Raw genomic sequence first — 11,820 nt, forward strand, 5'->3', positions numbered from 1 at the left:
TGCCAGGGGGTTGGGGGCTGCGGGTGAGAGTGGAGGTGGAGAACACTCTAAAGTCTCCTAAGAAGACGGGGAGAAGAAAGACACATAGGGAGGAAAAGAGAGGCCCTGTTGAGGGCTACGGAGGCGACTAGGGTCGGCCAGGACAGCTGTGGTGTATCTGAGCATCCGGGGGATGTTCATAAGCCACTGGGCACCGAGGAGGACCCAGGCCACGCCTATGACACCCAGCTGCCCCTCCCCTCCAGGTATTCGTTAGCCATTATTTCTAGTCTTAGAGAGGGACTTGGCTTATTGCTGAGACATCCCTCAGAATACTGGGCACAAGCTGTTTGGGAGGTTATAGCATGAATCACCTGTGCACCTCCCGAGACCCGAGTCCCAAGTCCAGTCGCTGTCCTCATCGGGTGACTTGGAAATTGCCTGGAGGATGGTTCCATGAAGGGTCACCATGCATGAGGTGGATGAATATGGGGGCCCTGTGATATCATCTTTAAATCCTGTGCACTTCAGGGACAGAGACAGTCCCTTTCAATGTGATGATGACAAATACCACACTCCAGAGGCCAAGGAGAATAAGAACTGAGCACAAGGCCAACACCTATCTAATAAGAATTCTGAAGAAAGCAGGAGACTACAGACCTAAGTAAGCGAGAGTGAGTGACATTAGTTGAACAGAGTGTTTTGGGGTCAGATACTCCAGCATCTCCAAAATCTTATACTCTGAAAGTTCTCACTGTCCTTGCAATTTTTGCCAACTCACTCCTGTTCTGACCACACCGAGAAAGGAAATAAGTTTTTCAATTCTCCTCATATAGTTTTTTCCCCACAGGAGTAAGTTCTTAAACACACAGTCCCAAGCATACTAAATAAAAAAGCAGGTCCCCCACGCCCCTTCCTCCAACGGATGTGAACAGAGGAGCACGCTACTCGCTGCTGCTGGCAGCCACCGTCCAGCTGTAGGGGACCAGCCTCAGGAGAGCGGACCCTAGAGATGGCGCGGCTGACGCTCCTGAGCCCAGAACCAACCAACTCCCACACCCACCCCACAGGGGCTTCCTGCTGAGCAAAACCATAGGTTCCTTATTGCTGAATTGGGCTGAATTCAGGGTCCTGCGACTTGCAGCCTCAAATATCCTAAAAACAATCATCTATTTCCAAAAGAATCTGAGGCAGAGAAATAACACCATCACAGTTGATGTATTTTCATTCAACAAATATTTTTCTTTGGGGCACTTACTACCTACCACTTACCACCCTTGTCTCAGCACGTAGGATACAGCAGTGACCAGGCCAGAGTCCCTGCTTTCATAGAGCTTACACTCTAGTGGAAGAGACATGTTAAATTTAAAAACTAAAGACAGGTGACGCGAAGAAAATGAAATACCTATTGTATCTTCTTTATTGTGAAGGTCAAAGAGGTGATGAAAAAGTAAGGGTAAAAGATATCAGTGATAGCAGCCCAGTATTGTGACTATAATTGCTACTAATGAAAGTGGTTAAAATGGGAAATTTTGTGCTGTATATTTGTTACAATAAAAAGTTTAAAAAAAGAAAGAATGTTAACAATAGCATCACTTTAAAAAATACACAGCTCCACTGCCTTTTCTTTGTCATGATGTGACCACAGAATGCGGAACTGGAGGGGGTGTGGCATGTATTCTTTCTTGCCAAATCCCAGACACTTACACTGAAACTTCCTATGGTCATAATGTGAACTTTCAGTTTGTATTTCATGTGAGATCTAAGAACAGGCCAAAAATTACTTGTAAATGTACTGGGAGCTACCTAGATGCAATGCAAATATAAAACCTGACTGAAATGTTGCCATACAAATACAACGGCACCTTTATGAGTTAGGAACCGTAGAACCCAATGAACAGTGTAAAAATGTAGAGCAACAGGAAGGTGCCTACCTGAACATCTGTGGTAAAACTTTTAGTCTCTAATGATTCTTTGCATTGATTTGGCTGTATCTGCTGTCATTGTTAACAGTCAAAATGCCATACTGACGTGACACTGAGATTAAGAATAGCTACGTTCACTGAAGGCCCATAAGAGTCCAGCCCATAAGGCTCCACCACTACCAAAGGCACCCATAAAGAGAGTTAAACCAGAGTTTTAAGGAAAACTTCAAGATCCAGAGATTTCCTATTATCTCTGATTATTATCTAGTAACTGTATGGGTCAGATCTCATGCCCACGTTTTCTTTGGTGTTTCCTTGGGGCTAAGGCTGGGTTTCCTTTACTTTTCAAGTAGTTGGGACTCACAAATTGTTGACAAGGAGAAAGTGAAATTGAGTCAAAATTCAAAAACAAACAAGAAAAACTTCTGTATCTATAAGACATCATAAATATATGCTTGGTATGTCTACATAAAATAGTTCTAAACTAGTAGAGAGTGAAATAGTGCATTAGAACAAAACAGAAAGAAGCTTAAAAGAAGGAGTAACAGAAACTCATAACTTTTGGAAGTCTGCTGACTTAAGGAGCATCAAACTGATATCACCTTGTCTACCTGTAATCACTATGTGGAACAATCGCATGTGTACACTAGTGCCCAGATTTTTATCTCTAACACTAGTCTCCTCTAAAAGGAGCCAGCAGGCCTTGAGAATGAGCTCAGGATATCTCAAGACGTGCCTGTCACTGTCACAAAGCAAGGGTATTTTCAGGAATGCCTTTAGAAAGGATAAAGAAGCCAAGCAGTTGAAGAAAGGGCATCTAAAGGCCAAATTGAGACAACATGTCAAAATAATAATTATAGTTAATTAGAGTTAACTGAGACTGAAAAAATATGAAGTGATAACCAAAACAGGATGCAATGATATAGACTGCGTTAGTGAAAAGACATACATTCCAATGTGAGTCCAATTTCACACAACTGAGGATGGGGATAACAAATCATTCTATCAGTATGAAAAAAAGATACAACACTTTGATTTGTAAAATACCTTCCCTTCACTGTACAATTCAAGTGGTTACCATGTTAACAGTAAGAGATATCTGTTTTGTTTTCTAAAATGAAAGAGTTCTTTTTTTTTTTTTTAACACAAAAAGACTATACTTCTGAGTTGAGGGCTCAAGTGTACTAAAACTTAGAAGGGAAGATTGTAGAAGCAGGCTTCCGCTAGCCTAAAATTTAAGCACCGGAGAGAAATGACCCTGGGAAAATGAACCCTGGATTCACACACCAAGGAATGTGTTGTTTGGTTACTTGCACTTGCTGGGCAGACATTTACAAGCCAGATTGGAGAAAAATCAGGAGATGCCAAGAGGATATGAAATCCCACGACAATGGGAGCTTCCTAAGGCACTTTGTGGGATCTGCATTCTGATCAGGCAGTATCATCAGCCACCAGGCATCTTCTTGGGGACTGAAGCCAGGGCACTTTGCCCACCTAGCAGAGAATGCAAGGAGCACAGCTGTCAAGAGTGCAGGGTGGTAAGTTCTTTGTCTCCATTAAAGAGACATGTAGCCATGGCCTGTGTCCACTGGACTCCTCCATCAGATGGCATCAGATGGTGCCAACCACCATGCTGGTATCACGCCATGGAGACGCTTGCCTCAGGACCCACAGTTGTCTGCAGCAAGAGCACCGTGAGCTCCGGTTCCTACCCATAATCAGTATGTAACAAAATCCAGGCTTTCTACACCCTGCAGAATAAATAAAATCACACTAAGGGCAGTCAACTCCTTAGACGAGCAGCCACAATCTCCTGCTTTTAAATGGCCCACCTCACCTATACCAGATGTCACTAAATCTTTCTAGAGTTTGTCCCCTGCGGGCTTCTCCGATGTCTCCTGGACCCTGACCGCAGAGTGAGGGAGGGAACACTCCCTGTCACTAAGCCTGCTTGCCCTCTGCCTCACAGAGCACTCACACGCCACTGCCCAACCAGGCAACCCCACCCGTTAGCCTAGACCAGTTCCTGGTCCTGGATCCTGCCAGACTGCCCTGCCTTGGGGTTACCTGGGATACAGTGTGCCAAGGGGCAAAAAACCAAAAGGGCAGATTTTAAACATCCATCTTTCCATTTCCCTCTCCTTATATATTTCTAGAGAATCCATATTTCTTTTTTTTTTTTAATATTTATTTATTATTATTATTTTTTAATTACATTAAAAAATATATATGAGGTCCCATTCAACCCCACCGCCCCCGCCCCCCACTCCCCCCACAGCAACACTCTCTCCCATCATCGTGATACATCCATTGCACCTGGTAAGTTCATCTCTGAGCATCACTGCACCCCATAGTCAATGGTTCACATCATAGCCCAGACTCTCTCACGTTCCATCCAGTGGGCCCTGGGGGGATCTACAGTGTCCCGTAGTTGTCCGTGAAGCACTATCCAGGACAACTCCACGTCCCGAAAACGCCTCCACATCTCATCCCTTCCTCCCGTTCCCCACACCCAGCAGCCCCCATGGCTACCGTTCCCACACCCATTCCACATTTTCTCTGTGGACATTGGATTGGTTGTGTCCATTGCACACCTATGTCAAGTGAGGGCTTAGATTCCACTTGGGTACTGGATGCACTCTTCCCGCTTCTAGTTGTAGACACTCTAGGCTCCATGTTGTGGTGGTTGACCTTCTTCAACTCCATGTTAGCTGAGTGGAGTAAGTCCAATAAGTCAAAGTGTAGGAGCTGAAGTCTGTTGAGGCTCTGGGCCTGGGTGTCATATTATCAGTCCAGAGATTCAAATCCCCTACATATAACTTAAACCCAGCACCAACTACAATTCCAATAAAGTAGCATGCAAGTCTTGTGAAAAGAGATCCCCTCTGAGTCCATTTCCATCATGCAGAAACACCAGCTCCAAAGAAGGGCCATCTGTCATGGCAGTGAACCCCTTCTGCCATGACCATAGAACCCGTGGGTCTCTTTATCCCTCAAAAGAACCAATACCTGGGGTTGTATCTACCTTATCTGTCTCTTAGACTCTGTTCAGTTGTACATAGGGGTATTCCTTGTGACAACCTCCAGACTCTTTTTTAGAGACTCACAGCCTTATAATCTCATTTCTCCTTTCCATTTCCCCCTTACATTAGGTCAAACCGCTTCCCGAAGTCATGTTATTATATGCAGATAGGTATATTCTGCTGTTCCGCATTGAATCTTTAATTCAAGGTCATTTTCTAGTTGCTTCTTCAGCTGGTATGTGGTAGTGATCCCTCGGTGCCAGGGAGGCTCATCCCCGGGTGTCGTGTCCCACGCTGGGGGGAATGCATCACATCTACACGCTGAGTTTGGCTGTGAGAGTGGCCACATTTGAGTAACATGAAGGCTGTCAGGAGGAAACCCCCAGGCACAATGCTACTCTAGGCCTTGTTCTTATTGCAGGTGCATAGGCTCAAAAGTGTAGCCATTAGTATCAAGAGCCCACTGTTGGGCCCTCCTTCCTTCCTGGTTTTTGCCGTTGCACCTGGAGGATTGCCGCTGCTCTCCCAGGGCCCACAACAGTGACCCCCCGGCCAGGAGCCCAGTACCCCTCCAGCTGTTGTTTTTAATTGTTTCCACTATGAGTATATATAGACATTACCATATACCCTGGGCATATGCCCTGTATAACTCCCTGTCAACCATATATATCCTGTCAATAACATCCCATATCAGTATTCCTCCGCTGCCATTGTTGAACCACTCTGTGGAGAATCCATATTTCTTGTCACTATACACTACAACTCACAGAAGACTTATTTTCAAAGGGAGAAGACACAGGTAACATTAAAACGTGGATCCAAAACAAAAGACATGTCAATACCTTCACAATCACCCATATAAAGACGGATTATAAGCATGGCAGAGGGAGCAGCACAGACGGTTATCTCTGCTTCCTCCTGAAAAAGCAACTAAAATGACAGTTAAGAGGAAAAGGCATGAATCACAAAGACGATGAGAACAAAACTAATGAAGCAGAAAACAAAATTAATGAAGGATGTTGTTAATGTGGGAAAGTATGGGAAGGAGAGGGGGTGGGGCATATCAGAATCTTCTACATTTTTTATGTAACATTTTTGTAATCTAAAGCTTCTGAGCTTTCAGAAAGAGCTTTTAAAAGCAACCAACAAGTGGTAACTAACATTTACCTTTCTCTTCTTGGTCTTGTGCTAACAGAAGCCCAAACAAGGCAAGCCAACTTCTGCCACAGAACACTACAAAGATTCAGGAAATCAGAGATATGAGGTAATTCTGAAGTTGGAAAGACTATAAGAATTTTACTGAAAGCTTTTGAGAGGTGTTACTTAACGCTCTACACATCCAGGCAACTACCCTCCCTACCCTGAGGTTGAAGCATGGAATTTCTGGTCTTGGGGATGCCAGGCACAGCTAAGAATGGAAGTGAATAGCCACACTTAGAAGAGCAATATATGAAGTGAAAGTCTGAAATACCCAGACTCTTTCTTTATTCACCTCCTAGACTTCAGCTCTGGGCAAAGATGCCACAGCCCAAGAGGAAATGCCCACTGATACCAAAAACTGTTGAGTTCTTTAATTAAAAAGCCAGACTCTACCTAATACCCTCCAGGAAGCACACCAGCTAATAAGCTTAAACACACTGACTTAAAATTAGTTGTCTCTCCTAAATAGGAACAGATAGCAAGCATCATCAGACATCTGAGGAAAGCCTAAACAAAAAATTAGAGATGAAAGGAAAGAAAATTTAAACAAAGAAAACTCACAGGCATCAGAAACAATGCAGGGAGCAAAAGAAAACTAAAAAAAAAAAAAAAAAAAATACTAATAGCATCAGAGAAATAATAGATGATGTTGTATCTAAAAAAACAAGAACAGACTATTCTAAAACAGGAGCATTCAGAGCACTTAAAAATGACAACCAAAATTTAAAATTTAATAGAAAAGTTGAAAATTTCAAACTAGAGGAAATCTCCCTGAAAGAAAACAAAGCTCAAGAGGTGGGAAAAACAATTAAAACAAGGTTCAAACCCAGGGCCTCCTGTTCCGTGTGATGAGCTGGCCCACATGCAGTGCTGATGAGTGCAAGGAGTGCCGTGCCACGCAGGGGTGTCCCCTGCATAGGGGAGCTCCACGCACAAGGAGTGCACCCCATAAGGAGAGCCGCCCAACGCGAAAAAAGTGCAGCCTGCCCAGGAGTGGCACCACACACAGGGAGAGCTGATGCAGCAAGATGACGCAACAAAAAGAGACACAGATTGCCGGTGCCACTGACAAGAACACAAGCAGCTACAGAAGAACACAGAGCAAATGGACAGAGAGCAGACATCTGGGGGGAGGTGGGGAAGGTAAGAGAAATAAATTTTCAAAATAAATAAATAAATTTAAAAAGCAGGCAATAAACCAAGAGGAAATAATAGCCTAATAAAGGTCTAAGATAAATAAAACCCTCAGGAGGAAGAGACCCAGGCCACAGGCCTAAAAAAATAATCAGTCTGATTGGGGCAGGGCAGAGTACTCGAGGAGGGGAAAAAAAAAAAAGAAGTGACATTATCTAAGTTTTGACCATCTGGGAGACTGGTTTAAAAGGTATTTTACAAGGTGATATAGTATAAGAACAAGTCTTATCTTAGTGGTGGGAAGTCAAAAGATCATATCTAAATCAACAGTATCATATCTAGAAATATGAAAGTAAAAACTCAAAAAAAAGGCAGCTAAATAAAGATGAAAATGGTTGTCTCTAAGTAATGGAAAGAGGGTAAACAGGGACTTAGGTTGTTTACTCTGAAGTTTAACATAATATTTGGCTTTTCAATCCATGCATTTATATTATTTTGATCAGTATAAACACAAAAGCAATAATTTAAATTATCCTCAAATATATATTTTTTAAAACTTCTACTTGAATCTTTCCTCTGACAGTTCTTTGTTGTTTTTAATTGGATGACAGGAACTTAGTATAGTAACTCAAAATCAGAAGAGTATGAGTTTGACCATATGCTTTTAAAAGCCTATGTCTGTTCATCTGTATGAACAGACACAGAGAACAACACAGGAAGAGAGACAGCTCATTAGACGTAGCAGAGGCTCAGGGAAGAGAGATGAGCCTGATAGTCTACAGCAGACCTTGTGAAGAGACCTGAGCAGCAGAGCCCGGAAAGAAACGAGCCTGGGGAGAGAGACAAGACATATCCCAGCCTACAGCTGAGATTGGAAGAAGCTGGCACCACGCAGCCTTGAAAGGAAGGCTAAACCCTCACAGGCATCACCTGCCATCCTGCTTCACAAATGACCAATGACTTTGGGTGAAAAAGTACCTCCTATAGTATCTTAAGTTAGACTCTTTAGGGCCTTGTGATTCTAAGCTTCTACCCCAAATAAATACCCTTTACAAAAGCAAAAAATAAATTTAAAAAACTTTTTTAATTCATACGGCCTATGGCAGAAGTACAGGCTTTGGAGTCAAATGACCAGTGTTCAAATCCTGGTTCAATCACTCTCAAAGTACTTGGGGCAAGTTACCTTTCCCAAGTCTTAGTTTCTTGATCTATAAATGAGAATACCACCACCTCCTTGATAGGATGGTCCAAATCTGGGTGAAATAACCTATAAATGTGTGGCATGGTGCCTAGCAGTTATTAAAACGCAGTAAATAAATGTATATGAGGTGCAGAGGTGCCCAAAGATGTACTTACCAAATCCAATGGATGTGTCATGATGATGGGAACGAGTGTTGTTGGGGGGGGGGGGAGAGGGGGGGGTGGGGGGGTGGGGTTGAATGGGACCTCACATATATATTTTTAATGTAATATTATTACTAAGTCAATAAAAAATAAAAAAATTAAAAAAAAAAAAACATTACTACTAACCAAAAAAAAAAAACAACGCAGTAAATAGTAACTGCTCACCTGCTGAAATTTATCTAAAGCATTCTAGAAGCTGCAAGGACATCAGGCTGCATCTCATATGGTTTAGAAGACTTAGTAAATTTAGATGCCCTTAAGGGTCAAAATTTGAACATATATGCCCTAGAGGGCAAAAAAAATCCTCTCAGAATGCATAACCAAATCAGTCTCTGAAGAAAAAGAATAGCTCTTTGCCTTATCATAATTAATTCTAGAGCACTCAAAAATTTATTTCAACATTTCATTATTTACATCCTGAATCAAGATCTAAAGCATAATCTAAAACACATAAGATAAAGTCTAGATCCTGCTGTGGGTCTCTAGAGTATAATATTCCAACAATTCCAATTGTTTTAAGTTTGAACTCAAATCATTTTAAAAGCATTCTATCCTAAATGGACCCATTTAACAGGTAGAATAGAAAGAATATTGTCTTTGGGATCTGAGTTCTGAGCTTGAAACCCACTTTGACTTTTCCTAACTGGAATGATTCCAGACACATTACTAAACCTCTCTATGCCTCAATGTCTTAACTATAAAATGCAACACATGGGTTTACTGTGAGAATTACATGACATCATACATCCAAAGGGGACTACAGTAGGTGCTCTGAGGTGATAAATGCTATATAATCTTATTACTATTTTGTTCCAAGAACTGGAATTCAGGGGTTACCTGTCTAACAAAGATTTGCAATATCCCTTTCCTTTAGTCTTTAGCTGTACAAGTTTCTTCCTTATGAAAAGGAGGAAAACTTGTCTCTCTTATTCAAGGACAGGCAAGAAGTACAAAACTACAGAGGCACAAGAAGCGTGATGACCAATCAGTATTTAGAGGTCAGTACACTGTGGCATTGGCTGTCCTGCTAGAAACCACTTAATAACAAGACTCATACAAGCACTCATCCAAGAGAAGGCAGGTTAGGAAGACAAAGAGGCAAGAAAGTCCAACTTTATATACCTATGATCAACTTGAGAAGCAAATAAATATACAGCCAGCTTTTATAACCAATAAAACATTACTAAGTTCAACTAACAAACTTTAGAATACTATTTTTTTAATAGCTCACTCGTTGCATTTTCTGGTAGTTCCTGGCACTAATAAAGTTAATTCTTTACTTTCTTTAGACATCCAGTAAGATAGAAAAAGGAGGGAAAGAGAAAGTAACCAAATATTAATGTAGGATGACAAGCTGAGAAGCACAGCAAAGCTTTTAGAGGGCATCAAGAAAAACCCCCATCCTCCCAAGGAATAGTATGAACACAAGAGTGGGATCTGTCCTTTTTATACCACTGATGTACAAATAATTTCCCAAATTCAGGTCCTTGAGATTATCAGGAAAGTTACTTACAGAATGTGCGAACACCCTCAAAACATGATGCTAATAAAGAGATTCAGTTTTTTTCTGAAACCTTCTTCAGTAAGCATTTACTGAGCATCTACAACCTGCCATCATGTTGTATACCAGGAAGATCCTGCAACACACAAAACAATGCCTGCCTCAGGGACATCAGTGTGTGTGTTGGGGTTAGGGGTGGGAAGAGTCAAGAAATAAATCACTGCAATATAAAATACACACTGGCATAAGGGAAGACCAGGAGGCCCCCGCCCAGCCAGAGGGAGTCTTTCCAGCCCCCCCCCCCCCATCTCCATCAGGCAGCCCCGCCAGGGTGAGGACGTTCCTGGACCCAGGAGCACTCCTAGAAGCATCTTCGTACCCGCAGGCCTCCTGCAGATGCACACGCCGCAGGCACACACACACATGCTCAGACATGTTCTGGCCGTTAACTTACTCGGCAAATTTGCACTGAGGCCAGAAGTGAACAGGGATTTAACAGCCCCGGCTCAGACCCCAACTCCCCGAGTGACCGGGACAAGTCGCTTCCTGCCCTGGCTCGGATTCCCTAGGAGACCTCGCGAGCAGAGCCCAGCGGGGGTGGAAGAGGCTCCTGCCCGGGGCCCACCGCGGCGGGAACTCCTCTCGCCGCCCGCGATTTTTCTGACAGTGTGACTGCCCCACCTCATTCCTTTCCTCCACCCGCCCTGAAAGACGGAAATTTACTATTCACTCACTCGTGACGCTCTGCTAGTGACGTGGGGATAAAATTTTTAAAAGCCTAGGCCGCCGCAAAAACAAAATCCCCGACCTCCGAAATTCTCAACCTACCTGGGTGAGAACCAAGTATGGAAAAGGAAAACTACGTAGGACAATGTGCAGCCAAGAATCAAAAACTACGAGTACCGCAAACCCCGGAGCAGGCGGGACGGGGAGGAGTGGGCAGCGCGCGCGCGGCCTCGGCGGGAGGGGCACCCAGCGCCTTCACGCCCTCGGCCACTCAGGCCGCAGGGACCCGAGCCCGCGCGGGACCCGGGCAGCCCCGGGCGGGAGGGCGGCTACCGGGAGGCCCCGAGGCCCGGGCGCGCGCGGGGGGTGAGGGGCAGAGGCCGGGCGGCGGGGCAGCAGGGCGAGGGGCCGGGAAGCTGCGCGGGCTCCCCCGGACACCGACACTCACCAGTGAAGTCGAGCCGACCCCGAGCTTAAGGACACCGCCCGCAACCCCTCAGCAGTGACCGCCGCGTCCGAGCTTCCGGGGCCGGCTGTGACGTCACGGCGTCCGCTGTGCGCATGCGCCCGGAGACGAAGGCATGCTGGGAGTTGTAGTCCGGTCCCGGCGAGCCTGCGTATGTCAGTCAGCGGAGCACTCCAGAGCCGGGAGAGGGCGCGGGGCGTGGGTTAGGGGATGAGCTCTTCATCTCTTCTTAAGGGCTGCTTTAAGTTTCAAATAAAAAGAGTTTGGCAGCATCCAGATCTTGGCTTCCAAATACCATACTCCAATAAAAGGAGCCGAGGCTTGGGCAGTTATACACAGGATGAGCCTGGAGCACCTTGTAGTGCCAGAAGTAAGGAAGTTCTTCAAAATCAAAAGGATGGGGGTATGCCGGAGGACGGAGAGCCGACTTGAAAGAGCTGGAACAATTTCTGCAGCAAAATA

At 44.3% G+C, this 11,820-nt stretch overlaps 1 protein-coding gene across 8 annotated transcripts in view; it reads right to left on the reverse strand.

Moving 5' to 3' along the window:
* PLEKHB2 (pleckstrin homology domain containing B2) overlaps positions 1-11,533 on the reverse strand; it is a 53,051-nt gene extending 41,518 nt beyond the window's left edge. The window contains exons 1-2 of one of the 8 annotated variants that reach the window (XM_058301199.2): positions 11,341-11,437; positions 10,179-10,302 (exon numbers count right to left, since the gene is read on the reverse strand). The gene's annotated coding sequence lies outside the window, so the exon portion shown is untranslated. Of the gene's footprint in view, positions 1-10,178; positions 10,303-11,340 lie in introns of all 8 variants that reach the window. The other 7 variants (XM_058301202.2, XM_012523714.4, XM_058301198.2 and 4 more) reach the window with 7 other exon arrangements.
* Between the last annotated feature and the right edge of the window lie 287 nt (positions 11,534-11,820).

This window comes from Dasypus novemcinctus, chromosome 7 (genome assembly GCF_030445035.2).
Source record: "Dasypus novemcinctus isolate mDasNov1 chromosome 7, mDasNov1.1.hap2, whole genome shotgun sequence".
Lineage (NCBI taxonomy): Eukaryota > Metazoa > Chordata > Mammalia > Cingulata > Dasypodidae > Dasypus > Dasypus novemcinctus.